The 16045-nt window shown below is 42.5% G+C and overlaps 1 pseudogene; it reads left to right on the top strand.

Annotated features, from left to right (window-relative positions):
- Nucleotides 1–7632: 7632 nt before the first annotated feature.
- On the top strand, nucleotides 7633–8988 carry LOC139018234 (ATP-dependent RNA helicase DDX39A pseudogene; annotated as a pseudogene).
- Nucleotides 8989–16045: the final 7057 nt, after the last annotated feature.

The following is a 16045-nucleotide window of genomic DNA, read 5'->3' as shown; positions in this document are numbered from 1 at the left end:
TCCATTGAAATAGTATTTGTCAGCATTCTCCACTATAAAATTACTACTCCTTGTGGCAAGTGGCCCCACTCAGGGCACAGGAGTAGCTCCTCCTTTACATGCAGTACTCCATAGGTTATTTGGAGTCTTCTGCAGGAGGGACTTATTTGTCTCCTCCAATTTTTTAAAAAATGTATTTCTTTATTGATTTTAGAAAGGAAGGGAGAGAGAGAGAGAGAGAGAGAAACATCAATGATGAGAGAATCATTGATAAGCTGCCTTCTGTACACCCCCTACTGGGGATCGAGCCTGCAAGCCAGGCATGTGTCCTTGGCAGGAATCGAACCTGGGACCCTTCAGTCCACAGGCCAACGTTCTATCCACTGAGCCAAGCGGCCAGGGCTCTCCTCCAATTTTTATTTACTCAACCATTTCTATCAGCATGACTCAGATATTTACATTGGTGGTTATAATTCAGTACTACTTTCTATTTTCGCTGAGATTGTTTGTGCTCTGGCCGTTGGGAGCCCTTTCCTTGGGTTCCTGTGCCCCTTTGATGTGTGACCATTGATGTGTTTGTTTTCAGTATGTCCTTAATTTCAGGCACTACAAGATGCTCCAGGCTCATGCTGTGTATTTCCTGCCCCGGTCCTGGAAACTTCTTCCTTCATCAGTATCTCCAGATCTGCCTTTTAGTCTTCTTTAAAAGTATCAGGTTTATGCTTTTATCAATCATCTCTATTCTTTTTTTTTATCATCTCTATTCTTATATGTGTGTTTTCCTTTATTATTTTTAAGATTTAAAAAAAATGTTTTTATTGATTTTAAAGAGAGAGGGAGAGATAGAAATAGTGATGGATCGGTTGCCTCCCGCACACCCTGGGGATGGAGCCCACAGCCTGGAATAGAACCTGTGACTTCTTGGTGCATTGGTACACTCACCCATAGAAGCACACTAACTGATCTTATTTCCCTTTTTATCATCAATCATATCTTTTGCATAATTCTGTCTGTTTTAACTAATTGCTTGAGCTGAACATAAAAATCAAAATATTTTTAGATATTTAGATATTATTGTAGGTATTATGTGGAAAATAATTTTCAAATAAATATGGTTGGTTCACTTTATTGTTGACTTTCTTTTTTTCTCTTTAAAAACTTTTTTTAAGCCAGAAGACACCAGATCAGAAATTCAATTGACATCTCTCTCTCTTTCTCCTTTACTTTCATCTTTGGTTTTCTACCTGACAAGTGGAAAATCTGAGGAAATGTCTTATGTCCGGCCTTGTCCAAAAGCCAAAAGGTAGTTCATGTCCCTTTAAGACCCAAAGATTATCACTTTAACCGGAATTCCCTAAGTTAAGAGAAAAATTAAATAATGGCAACCAAAAATTGCCCAAACCCAGAAAATCCCAAACATCAACTGAACTTGAGCAGATGTTTCTTTCTTTGTTAAAAAAGTGTATCTTTATTGTTAAAAGGAGGACAGATATCCTCCTTTTGATAGGGGGGACCTATTATCTAATAGAGCACCTGAAATAATCTGAAAATAATATTATTTTAGATCTTAGAACACATATACATCTGTGAATAGGGGGTTACGCTTCTTATATGTGAATAGAGGATTAAGTTTTTCTTAAGTTTTATTTTCAAGGCCTGTGCGAGCTATTAGGGAAGCGACTCAGCTGTGAATCCACCAAGCAGAACCGATAAGCATGGTCAGGAGGACCCATCAGTAGTCAAACCATTATCTTGTCAACATCATCTCATCGCCTGATAACTGATGACAATAGCTGACATCTGCGGACCTTCAGGACTGCACGTAGCTGCATTCCATTCCCTAGCCCCGGGGTGGGCAACCCCTGACACTCTTTTTTTAAAAACATATTTTATTGATTTTTTACAGAGAGGAAGGGAGAGGGATAGAGAGTTAGAAACATCCATGAGAGAGAAACATCGATCAGATGCCTCTTGCACACTCTCTACTGGGGATATGCCTGCAACCAAAGTACGTGCCCTTGACTGGAATCGAACCTGGGACCCTTCAGTCCGCAGGCCGACGCTCTATCCACTGAGCCAAACCAGTTAGGGCAACCCCTGACACTCTTGCCAAACATGGCACGCCAGTAACTTTTGCTGGCACGCGAACCCTCTCTTATAATCTTCCATTTACAATTTTTTTCTTAATATCGACTTTTTTATTTTTCAGATAATTTCAGTGTAAGTGCATCTTAGATAAATAATTTTACATAACAAGTTATCTTAAAGACTGTAGACATGGATTGATGAGAGAGGGAAAGAGCAATTTCTATGCCTCTGCTTAACTCTCCCTGCCTTCCTAGATCTGAACAGTGTTTTGGTTTCATCCACAAACGCTTGTGAATCTTTGTTCTCAGTGATGAATTTTGTTAAGTCTCATCATAGCAGTAGCCTGACGGATAAAAGTAGTAGCTCGTACATATCTCTGAAGGTCACCAAATATAAACCTGATGTAAAATCTCTGTCATCAGTGATGCAGCCCCAAAAGTCCCACTGATAATACCAAACGGAGTCATAAAGTTTTCTGTCGGACTATCAGTGTACATGTATACATTAAAAAATAAATGTATTTTTCTTCATCATATACTGTGTTTTTGTCGCCCGAATGAATTTTATTATTTCTTCAAGGTTCTTCACATACGTACACCTTAAGAGATAACAAGTAGGTGTAACATGTTCTCAAAAAATTAGGGTTGGCACGCAGAAGAATTTTGAGTCAGAGATTTTGCTGGTTTTGACACGCACTCAAAAAGGTTGCCCATCCTTGCCCTAGCCCCTTCCCCTTTATAATCCTGACCCCTGCACCTTGCTGGAAGGCAGGATTTGATGCTTGTAAGCACCCTGCCTTCTTGGGTGGCTAGCCTTCTCAATAAACGCCTAACACAGTGGTCGGCAAACTCATTGGTCAACAGAGCCAAATATCAACAGTGCAATGATTGAAATTTCTTTTGAGGGCCAAATTTTTTAAACTTAAACTATATAGGTAGGTACATTGTTATTAACTTAATTCGGGTACTGCTAAGCTGGCCTTTGCTAAAAACGTCCTCAATCCGATTGAGGTACATTTGCTGAGGTCGACCCCTTCCAACTCTCCCATCCACACTTATCTTGTCTACTTGTTTCGTCTATCTCCTTTCGTTCATCCTCTCTATATGTCCAAACCATCTCAACATACCTTTCTCAATCCTCGACACTACATCTTCTTTCACTCCACAACGTTCCCTAAAATTAACTTAATAAACTTTACTTAAAGTTTTAAGTCAACTTTGCAATGTATGTGCGCGCCCGCACGTGGTATTTTGTGGAAGAGCCACATTCAAGGGGCCAAAGAGCCGCATGTGGCATGCGAGCCATGGTTTGCCAACCACTGTCCTAGGCCAACACAAGAAACACAGTATTCAAATTGCATGCTTTAACAAGAGCAACATGAAATCTCATTTTGATACAAAGACAGGTTAAAAATACTATAACAACCAGCACTGGCAGACTTCCTTAAATCCCCTTCCTATCCGACTCTGGAATTCTCTCTGCTACTTTACATACCATCATTCATTCATTCTTCAATACACAAAAAAGTAGATATTTAGAGATATATCACTGAACGAGTTCTACAACAGGCTCTTCTCTCTCGGGGAGGCCTAAAACCAACTCTTTTGCTGAATGTTGAAGAGGGAACAAAGTTGGATAAAACTTAACGCTTAGTGAGACAGCTGTGGGGATGTGTGTCATTCACTTCATTCTGTAGAGCACAGGAGTTGTGCTCAAAGGTTAGCATAGGAACTAAAGATACCAAAAAACATCCCAACATTATTTTCAAGAGAAAGATTGTACTAATGTCTCTGAAGAAGTTATAAAGACGCCAGGAGGAGATATTGAAGTTATCAAGTTAAATGAGAAAGACCACAAAACTGTATGTACAGTATAACCTCAACTATGTAAAAACAAGCCAACCAAAATCTGCCCTAAAAAGGGCTGAAAACTCAAAATGTGAAGTTAGTGATTGTGTTTAAGCAGTGTATCTACAGTGTTCTTTTCCTTCCTGCTGCTTTTCTATCTTTTCCAAAATTTTCTCTACAGATTTTTAAAAAACTGTTACACAAAAGGAAGCCCGATGGAAGTACTGAATGAATTGAAGTCCAGCCTATAAGAAAGTATTTGCACATTTATAAACCGATAAAACATTGCAGGCTACTCCCTGGAGTACCTTCCCAGGGCTGTGAGGGCTTTGGCGCCTCCTCCAGCCAGGTGCAAAGTGTCACCAGATCGTGTCTAATGAAAAATGTTGAGCCAAACAGAGAAGCCATGGAGTCACAAAAAGAAACAGAAATACCCACACTCGGCAGGAACTCACTCATACTATGGCAGTATCTCCATACACCAGTTTACAGGAGGACAGCTATTTTCTCCTATCTTCTTTGCAAACGGCAAGTTTCAAAAGACCTATCATCATGGTAATTGTAAAAAGCGAATCCTGGTGTAAAAAAAGTAATAAAACAGCACTGGAACAATAGTGAACAGACAAAGCGCACAATTCAGGAAATTATAAGAAGTGCTTTCTCTAAAAATGATTCCCATTCAAACGTGTATTTACTGTACATGCTCTAAGGCCCCCTGTTTTCCTCTGCAAAAAGGGACAAACCTCCCAAACCCTTTCTACCAAAGTATCCACTGGTTTGCTCACTCAGCAAACACTGATGAAGGTTCATAATGGGAGAGGCCGTGGGGTGTGAAAGGGCAGACAGATCTGTCCCTGCCTCAAGGTCACCTCAGTCTTCTCACAGCAGGAGGCAGCCACATCACCAACCACAATACAGCCATTAAAGGCAGATGCCACCGCTTTCTTCCAATCAAAGAAGAGGCTGCAATTCCCACTGAATTATTGACACGGAACTTCTTCCACAGAAGAACCTTTCCCTTCATAAACTCTTCTAGGGAGGGCAGACATTACATTCATGGACATTGGCCCCTGAACACCCCAATACCTAGTGAGGGCTTTTAAGCAATGGAGCATGTGACACTGTAAGAATGAGACCCTGAAACCGAGAATAAGTGACCAGTCCTCTATCTAGATTAAGACTAGCCTCTTCCTTCAACAACTGAGAGTTAGGAGTGCGAATTTCAGTGAAATCTTCAGTCTCTTCCGTCCGTTAATTTTCAACATGCGCCTGTGTCCACCGCTCCTGGTCTTTCTCCACAGTTGGCTGGTCTTCCAGGTCTTTGCAGAGCGACCTCCCAATGTCCAGTCCCTGTAATTGTCAGGCTTCACTAGGCTTCGGACAGTGGGAGGCAAAGGCCGTTGTGGCTTCGTCCGGCCTCACACATTTCTGGCTGTTGGCCACACGTCGGAAGCCTGCCATCTCGCTTCGTGGATCCACGGTGCCCAGGAAGATTGGCTTGAACTGGTTCATGCCGGCGTTGACGAAGAGTCAAGTCAGCTGGGGTCGCCGCGGGGCCGCACGGAAGCGCACGGCACGAGTCGGTGGCCATGCGGTTCTGAAAGAAGCTCAGGAAGGCGTCCTGGAGGGCCAACGCCTGGGCTGGAGGGGGCTCGGAGGAGAGCGGCCCGGGGCTGGGGCCCCATTACAAGGGCGATCTTCCCATGGCCCTCCGCCTCAGCCCTCCTCTGACTGCAGCTGCCACCAGTGCCTCCTCTTTTTTTTAAAAAAAGATATATTTTTATTGATTTCAGAGAGGGCGGATAGAAAGATAGAAACAGCAATGATCAATGATGAGAATCATCCATCGGCTGCCTCCTACACGCCCCCCACATCCCCCACTGGGGATCCAGCCCACAACCCAGGCATGTGCCCTTGGCAGGAATCGAACCTAGGACCCTTCAGTCCGCAGGCCCACGCTCTATCCACTGAGCAAAACCAGCTAGGGCGTCCTCTGCTACCTCTTAAAGCAATCTTTCTCAACGTGGGAATTAGCACTTTGCGAGCTTTTACCTTGTGGGATAATCTGAAAGCAAAAACAAACAAAAAACACAGCGAACACAAGCCTGTTTGGGGGACCGCATTGTACCTGGGTGTGGGCCTGTGTTGAATTTCCATTTGCTTTCTATGGAGCCATAGCCTTGCAGACAGGTTATTTGGTTATTGTTATTTGCTTCTGAGAGTCTCCTGCCCTAATTCTCCATGGACTGAAGACAATCTCTGAATCCAGCTTGTACTCCTTGTTTCCATCTCTCCTGAGCCTTTTGCCTTTTTTTCATTGGCTGTCAATTCTCATCAGCTGTTTTATTTCCTCAGTTCTTTATGAATTTGAAGTGTAGGGAAAGTGGACACCCAGGGTTCCCTGCCTTCCAAACATTATCTGTGTTCCTACCGTTTTGAGGTTGTACAAGTCATTTTATAAAAAACTGACCACGTATAAAATCAGTCTCCTCTCAAATATCCCTCCCTTCTTAACTCTAGGTTCTAGCACCTTCCTTCCCAATGCCCTGGAGGAAAACGCAGCATTACTGCAAAATGCAATCGCAGATGTTGCTGTATTTTACGTAGTTGAGCAAAGTGATGGGGGAAATGGCAAGGCATGAACAAATGGGAACAGGGCAGGAAAAAAGTAAAAAATTCCTAAAATGATCTACCCTACTGCCCCAGCCAACGGGATTAGGAGCTGGAGCTTTGGGATGGGATTAGGTCCTGGGGGTAGAGGTCTCATGATGAGATTTGTGCCTTTATAAAGGCCTGAGAGAGCTGCCTGCCACATTCCCCAAGTGAGAATAGGAGAAGTCAGAAGTCTGCAATTGGAAGAGGGCCCGCACCGACCAACCATACAGGTACCATTGTAAGATACGATTTTTGCCTTCATAGTTCATAGTGAGTCCCATGTGGTGTGAACTGTTCTAGTCATGTGCAATAGGACTACCTTGCACCTTGTAATATTTTAAAATTAGTTTGATTGTGACACTAGCAATGTATAGAATCTTGAATTCATTGCTTTCATCAAAAAATGATTTAATTTTAAAGGTAGCTTTCAAGGATAGTTGTTGGAATTGGCAACCAATGAAAGATTGAAAATGAATGGTGAAAATATACTACTTGTTTCATTTTAGATAAAAGTTAAAAACAAATATTCGTAGCTTGCTGAAATTACTTTAGATATTCTTCTTCCAAATATTGTATTTCAACTGGAATTGAAAAAAAATCCCAAAACCCTTCTTTCCTTCGCAATTTATCTTTGTGAGACTGTTTTCTCTATTATGGATATAAAAACAAAACAGAGGAACAGTTGAGATACATTACCCTCTTTATTTCGGCTAGATTAGAATAATGAACCAGGAGGAGATTCATTTGCAACTTTAAGAACTTTAGTTATTGAAATATGGGGTGTTTGTTCAAAGCTTTCTGTTCAATTATGAGTGTGGAATGAAGAGTAAGGATTGTCCAAAGGGCTTAGCAGCTTATACTACATTTTCAATGAACAATATGTGCAGTTTTTGTAATTACTTTTTTCCTTTTGTTTGTTCTTAATGTGTTTACTGAAATGAAATTTTATGTTTTCTGCAGCTAATGATTAAAAATAGGGGCTTGTGATCCAACGCAGGAGGCAGGAAGTGCTCTAGCTCGTGTCGACTCTCGGAGCGCTCGAGACGAACGGGGAACCAGTATTATGGCATAACAGGATGTGGAAAACGAGCTTCTGGATTATGAGGAAGATGAAGAGCCCCAGGCTCCTACAGAGAGCTCCCCAGTACCCCCCAAGAAAGATGTCAAAGGGTCCTACGTTTCCATCCACAGCTCTGGCTTCCGGGACTTTCTGCTGAAGCCTGAGCTCCTGAGGGCCATAGCGGACTGTGGCTTTGAGCATCCATCTGAGGTTCAGCACCAGTGTATTCCCCAAGCCATCCTGGGCATGGATGTCCTGTGCCAGGCCCAGTCTGGAATGGGCAAGTCTGCAGTCTTCGTGCTGGCTGCCCTACAGCAGATCGAGCCCGTCGATGGACAGGTGACCGTCCTGGTCATGTGCCACACTCGGGAGCTGGCCTTTCAGATCAGGAAGGAGTACGAGCGCTTCTCCAAGTACATGCCCAGTGTCCAAGGTGTCCGTGTTCTTCGGGGGTCTCTCCATCAAGAAGGACGAAGAGATGTTGAAGAAGAACTGTCCCCACGTCGTGGTGGGGACTCCAGGTCGCATCTTGGCACTCGTGCGGAACAGGAGCCTCAACCTGAGAAACGTGAAGCACTTCGTGCTGGATGAGTGTGACCAGATGCTGGAGCAGCTGGACATGCGGCGGGATGTACAGGAGATCTTTCGCCTGACGCCACACGAGAAGCAGTGCATGATGTTCAGTGCCACGCTGAGCAAGGAGATCCGGCCCGTCTGCAGGAAGTGCATGCAAGATCCCATGGAGGTGTCGGTGGACGACGAGACCAAGCTCACGCTGCATGGGCTGCAGCAGTACTACGTCAAGCTCAAAGACCGCGACAAGAACCGTAAACTCTTTGACCTCCTGGACGTGCTAGAGTTTAACCAGGTGGTGATCTTCGTGAGGTCGGTGCAGCGCTGCATGGCCCTGGCCCAGCTACTCGTGGAACAGAGCTTCCCAGCCATCGCCATCCACAGGGCCATGGCCCAGGAGGAGCGCCTAGCACGCTATCAGCAGTTCAAGGACTTTCAGCGGCGGATCCTGGTGGCCACCGATCTGTTTGGCCGAGGGATGGACATTGAGTGAGTCAACATCGTCTTCAATTATGACATGCCTGGGGACTCGGACACCTACCTCCACCGGGTGGCCCGTGCCGGGCGCTTTGGCACCAAAGGCCTGGCTATCACTTTTGTGTCTCATGACAATGATGCCAAAATCCTCAGTGATCTTCAGGGTAGGTTTGAAGTCAATGTGGCGGAGCTTCCTGAAGAAATGGACATCTCCACATACATGGAGCAGAGCCGCTAACCACACACCTGACATCCCGGAGCCACCCTGCTTCCCACGTGCTGCTTCAAGTCCTCTTTCTAGGCGACAGTGGGGCTTTCTTTTTCTGTTCAAACACTGTACATTTGTGTAACAATAAATTTGTATTATGGAAAAATAAATGAAGATATGGGCTTGTATTTTGCTTCTTCCCCCCATTTTTCAAGTCATTCTATATATATATATATATATATATATATATATATATAATGCTGGATTTATAGAAACATTCCAACTATTATACAGAGAATTCTTGTCTACCCCTCACCAGTTTTCTGTTAAAACTAAGATGTCTGCATATTATTAACTAAGCTGCAAATTTTATTCAGATTTCACCAATTTTTTGTTATAATGCACTTTGATGTCCCTGGATCCAATTTAGGATACCACACTCCGTTTAACATCTAGTAATTTTGTCAGAAAATATAGTTAAACAAAAATACCAACCAAAATTGGATTCTGTTCGGATTCATTCTAAGAATTAGTGTGCTGCATTTATAATCAGAATTATGTTAATAGATGACAAAATAAAATTTTAATCCTATTATTTTCTTTCAATTTTCAAACTGGTGAGCCAATCGGACCATTTCTTACACAATTTACTACCAAATTTACTTCCCATTTGTAGAAATTTAACTTTAACCAGTTTTTTTTTATGCTTCCAACTATGCTTAGATAACTACAATAGATGGTTAGCGAGCCTTCCTTAAAATATGCAAAAGAATATGTGATTAGGATCTGTGGATTGAAAAAGTAAGTAAGTTTGATGTCTGTATATTCAGTGGAACTGTGTGCAATATGCATATTGTTCCTTCTGAGCTACAAGTTAAATAAATGAATAAAGCAAGACTAGTTTTGATACAGTGTAGAACCCACAGATGAAGCACTGTCAGATGTTGATTATTCTCTGCCTGCCTCTTGTTGCACAAATATATACTTTCAAATGGATATGCATCACTGTAGTAAAAAAAAGATTTTCATTCATTTTAGGAGTATTCTATTTCACCAATATCACTTTTATAATGTTAAAAAATGAGCCCCAATGGCTATGTAGCTTATATATTGGGGGTAAGGCACCTTTCCATTATTTGATTCAATAAATAACTCTTTTAATATCTAGGAGAATTAACATTTTCCAAGAAGCCAAATTCACTCTTTTCTTCAAAATTTTTTTACTGAACGGTGGCAGTTAGCTAGTGTCACAAAATTGGTATGTGGCAGTTAGCTAGTGTCACACAACACTGCACATTTATTTCTCAGGTGCCTGAAGGCTTTGGCTAGGTTGGCCAACATGTGATCTTGACTGGGATTACTCATATGCCTGGGGATTGGGCTTGGAGGCAGCTGGTTTAGGCTGGGCTGGCTGGGTGACTGGGCTCTGCTCTGGGTGACCCTCCTCTTCCTCCTCCTGGGGCAGTGGGCTAGCTGGACCCATCCTCCTTGTGATGGCAGAAGCACAACAGAGCAAGCCCAGATTTTCAAGCCTCCTCTTGCATCACATCCATGGTTATCCCATCGGCTAAAACAAATCAGATGGCCACACTCAGAATCAAGAGGTTGGGAGGTGTACTCTGCTTCCTGATGGGAGGGACAGCAAAGTCACACGGCAAAAGGCACAGGCACAGAGAGGGCTGGCGACTCATGGATCTGTTTGTTGAAACTCTTTAGCCTGGCGGGCTGGTGTGGCTCAGCGGTTGAGCATCAAACTAGGAACCAAGAGGTTGCCGGTTCCATTCCCAGCCCGGTCAGTGCATGTGTCTGGGTTCTGAAGATCCCCAGTAGGGGACATGCAAGAGGCAGTTAGCTGAGAGAGGATGTTCCTTCCTTTCCCATGTTTCTATCTCTCTAGACCTCTCCCATCCTCTCTCTCTAAAAATCAATAAAAGCATATTAAAAGAAAACAACCCCAAAACAATTTGGCCTTCTCATAACAGCAGCCTGTCTTACAATGCTGAAAATTCAGTAGGGCCTGGCCTTTTAAGGATTACATATAGGAACAATCTCAAAGCCTTAAAATGCAAAATGTAACACCCAATTTCTATCATTAGATTTGGAAAAATAATTAATAGTTTGGGAATCATAATTTTACAGATTCTACAGGTTAGGTTCAGTGCACTTAACTGACTCATATATGTCCATTCCTTTGCTGAAGACTCATCTCTGAGTCACGGACCAATGTCTCTTCCCTTTACACCTTGAGCATTAGCCCAGAAAACTCAGGTCATTCTTGGGAATGGCGGGAAGCAGTTTTAAAGTCACAGCACAGAGCTACATGCAGTTCATAGGAAGGATTCATTCTGAGTAATAAATAAATGTATTTATTTTAATTATGCCTATAAACATTGATTTTTCGGGGGCGGATATTATTATGTGGCAAGGTTTTAGGGGATTTGAAAGGAATATGACACAATTTAATTTCTTTTTTAAAAAAATATTTTATTGATTTTTTACAGAGAGGAAGGGAGAGAGATAGAGAGCTAGAAACATTGATGAGAGAGAAACGTCAATCAGCCACCTCCTGCACATCTCCCACTGGGGATGTACCCGCAACCCAGGTACATGCCCTTGACCAGAATCGAACCTGGGACCCTTCAGTCCACAGGCCGACGCTCTATCCACTGAGTCAAACCGGTTTCGGCCAGAATTTAATTTCTTAAATAAGCATTGCTTTATCACAATTATTTTTTCCAAATGGCTAATCCTAGGAAAGTTTTCAAATTCTATCTTTATTCCATTTTTTTGTTCTTGTTGTTTATCCTCACTAGGATATTTTTTCCATTGACTTTTAGAAAGAGTGGAAGAGAGAGGAAAATACAGAGAGAAACATCGATGCGAGAGAAACACATGGATTGGTTGCCTTCTGCAGGAGCGGTGACCAGGTCTGGGCCTGCAACCAAGGTACATGCCCTTGACCGGAATCAAACTCGGGACACTTTGGTCCAAAGGCTGATGCTCTATTCACTGGGCCAAACTGGCTAGAGCCCATTTTTCTAAAAAATGTAAATCATTTAGGACAATAAAGCACAGTGAAGTGAAGATGAGTGCTAAGGTCTGAATGCTTGTGAGTCCCACCATCCCCAAAATAGTGCATATTTACACGTCTATTTCTTTCTATGTATCTATCTATGCATCTTATTTTTCTTTTGTTAATCCTCACCCGAGTATATTTTTTTCCCATTGATTTTTAGAGAGAGAAAAACCTATGTGAGAGACAAATCAGTTGGTTGACTCCCAAACACACCCCAACTGGGGGAAGGGATCAAACATGCTACCCAGGTAGGTGCTCTTGATCAGGAATTGAACTCAAGACCCTGTGGAGTGAAGGCCAATGCTCTAACCACCTAGGATAGCAGCCAGGGCTATCCAGGTATCTTTGTATTTCTATCTATCGATCTATCTATCTATCTATCTATCTATCTATCTTTTCATTCATATATTCACTCATACATCCATCAACCCTGAAAATGAAATAAGAGATTCACTTAAACCTGCAGCAACAGGAAGGAATTTAGGTTTTGCCAAGAACAAATGCAGATACTACTTGGAGCAGCAGTGTTCCTAATTATAAAACATTTATTCGGAGGAGGCCCTCTTCAAATGAAATAGCTAACCTTAGGAAATATAATTTTATTTGAAATTAGTAAGAAAGTCTCATAGAGATGTCAGACTTAAATATTCATGTATAAATATTGCCTGCTACATGATGTTGCCCACTCTCACATTAAGAATGGTGAACTCGATTTGAGAAGCAAGATGGCGGCGATATAGGCAGACGCGGCCCAGGTCTTGTCCCGGAGCAAACGGAGTAAGCAGCTGAAACTAATAACACCCACCCCGAATTGGCAAATTTACTCAGCTGGTGAGACGGTTTGCAGCCGGGAAGGGCGGACCTCCCCTGGAAAGGTTAAAAACCAGGGATCTGGGCAGGAAAGTTTGCCAGACCTGAGCCCAGAGGGTCGGAGGGAGACCGCATGGCAGACAGCCGCGTCTCTTGGGATAGACACAGACCCTGACCGGGGTAAGGAGTTCCGCGGGTTTGCTGGCGCCAGGAGATTTGAGATTTGGATTTTGTGATTGCGGAGAACTGAGACTAAAGGGGGCATCCTGAGGAACTGATCAGACCATGCAGTGCCCATAAGAGAGGAGCGTTTCCCAGACCATGCAGTGCTGGTAAGAGAGGAGCGTTTCCCAGACCGCAGATCCAAGCAACAGCAGCCCCCTGATCACGGCAGCCTCCTGATCACCACAGCCTCCTGATCACCACACCCTCTGTCTGTGGAACAGCAGCTGTACGTGAAGCCTCCCCCCACCAGCCAGAAGAGCCAACACAGCTGTGAACAACACCCACCAGAGGAGCTGCTGCCAACTGGAAAGCAGCTGCTACCGCAACCGTCTGAGCAGCAACCACAACCCAAGGAGCCCCTGCCACCCAGGGAGCAGCCACTGAACATCTCAACATCTACATATGTCAGCGAGATCAAACATGGGTAGGCAAAGAAACCCCCAAAGGAAAGAAAAGGAGGACTCGCCAGAAAAGCAGCTAAGTGAGACAGAGATATGCAACATGACGGAAAAAGAATTCAGAATAAGGTTCCTAGAGTACATGCACCAGATGTTCAAGAAGCAAGAAGAAACAGATGAAAAACTCAACTACTTATGCAAGAAGCTAGAAGAAACAGATGAAAAAATCAACAACTTAAGTAAGTCCCAAGAAGAAATGAAGAGTGACATAGCTTCAATAAAAAACTCCATTGAAAGTATCAACAGTAGACTGGGAGAAGCGGAGGACCGAATCAGTGAATTAGAAGACAAGGAAGCAAAACACACTCAAACTGTACGGCAAATGGAGAAAAAAATTAAAAGACAGGAGGAGAGCCTAAGGGAGCTTTGGGACAACATGAAACGAAACAACATACGAATAATAGGGGTGCCAGAACAACAGAAAGATGAACATGGATTAGAAAACCTATTCGAAGAAATAATATCAGAAAACTTCCCTGAGGTGGGGAAGAAAAAAGTCACACAAGCCCAGAGAGTCCCAAACAAGGTGAACCCGAAAAGACCCACACCAAGACACATCATAATTACCATGGCAAATGTTCAGGATAAAGAGAGAATCTTACAGGCTGCAAGAGAGAGACGGAAAGTAACATACAAGGGATCTCCCATTAGATTATCAAATGATTTCTCAACAGAAACACATCAGGCCAGAAAAGAATGGACGGAAATCTACAAAGTGATGCAAAGCAAAGGACTGAATCCAAGAATACTCTATCCAGCAAGGCTATCATTCAAAATTGAAGGGGAAATAAGAAGCTTCACAGACAAAAAAGGGCTAAGGGAGTTTATCACCACCAAGCCAACCATGCAAGAAATGCTAAAGGGACTGGTGTAAAAAGAAGAAATATCAAGCTCAGAAAGAAAACAGCCACACACACACACAAAAAAAGAAATGGCTACAAACAAGTACCTTTCAATAATAACTTTAAATGTAAATGGACTAAATGCTCCAACCAAAAGACATCGAGTGGCTGAATGGATAAAAAAACATGACCCATACATCTGCTGTCTACAAGAGACCCACCTCATTAGAAGGGACTCACACAGACTGAAAGTGAAGGGGTGGAAAAATATCTTTCACGCAAATGGAAAGGAAAAGAAAGCTGGGGTAGCAATACTTATATCTGACAAAATACATCTCAAAGTGAAGGCCATAACCAGAGATAAGGAAGGCCACTTCATAATACTAAAGGGATCAATACAACAAGAAGATATAACCCTGGTAAACATATATGCACCCAATGCAGGAGCACCCACATACATAAGAAAACTTCTGGAAGATATCAGGGGAGAGATCGACAACAATACAATCATAGTAGGGGACTTTAATACACCACTGACATCACTGGATAAATCCGCTAGACAAAAACTCAGCAAAGAAACAGCAACCCTAAATGACTCACTAGATCAGATGGACTTAATTGACATCTTCAGAACACTTCACCCCACAGCTGCGGAATATACATTCCTCTCAGGTGCTCATGGGACATATTCAAAAATAGACCACATATTGGGTCACAAGCAAAGTCTCCACAAATTCAAGATGATTGAAATCATAAAAAGCTTCTTCGCAGACCACGATGGCATAATGTTAGAAATAAACTACAATAAAAACAACCCAAAATACTCAAACACTTGGAAGCTGAATAGCATGTTATTAAATATTGATTGGGTTACCGATGACATCAAAGAAGAAATTAAAAACATCCTGGACACTAATGACAATGAAAACACAACAATCCAAAACCTCTGGGACACAATGAAAGCAGTCCTGAGAGGAAAGTTTATAGCTCTACAGGCCTATCTCAAAAAACAAGAAAAAATGGTAGTCAATCATCTAACTCTACAACTCAAAGAATTAGAAAGAGAGCAACAAGAAAACCCCAGAGTGAGCAGAAGGAAGGAGATAATAAAGATTAGAGCAGAAATCAATGAAATAGAGACCAAAAAAACAATACAGAAAATCAATGAAACCAAGAGCTGGTTCTTTGAAAGGATAAACAAGATTGACAAACCCCTAGCCAGGCTCACCAAGAAGCAAAGAGAGAGGTCCCAAATAAACCAAATCAGAAATGATAGAGGCGAAATACAAATGATTACACAGAAATACAAATGATTGTTAAACAATACTATGGACAACTCTACTCCAACAAACTAGACAACCTGGAGGAAATGGACAAATTCCTAGAAAAATACAACATTCCAAAACTCAATCAGGAAGAATCTAAAAACCTCAATAGGCCAATAACTATGGAAGAAATTGAAGCAGTCATCAGAAAGCTTCCAGCAAACAAAAGCCCAGGGCCAGACGGCTTCACAGGGGAGTTCTACCAAACATTCAAGGAAGAACTAAAACCTACCCTCCTCAGACTACTACAAAAAATTCAAGAGGAAGGAACGCTTCCAAGCTCATTCTATGAAGCCAGCATCACCCTAATACCAAAACCAGGTAAAGACATCACAATGAAAGAGAATTACAGGCCAATATCCCTCATGAACATAGATGCCAAAATCCTCAACAAAATCTTAGCAAATCGGATCCAGCAGTAC

Source organism: Myotis yumanensis, unplaced genomic scaffold (assembly GCF_028538775.1).
Source record: "Myotis yumanensis isolate MYYU_CA2020_CCGP unplaced genomic scaffold, mMyoYum1.0.hap1 SCAF_10, whole genome shotgun sequence".
Classification (NCBI taxonomy): Eukaryota; Metazoa; Chordata; class Mammalia; order Chiroptera; family Vespertilionidae; genus Myotis; species Myotis yumanensis.
This window is presented reverse-complemented; position numbering and strand designations above follow the sequence as displayed.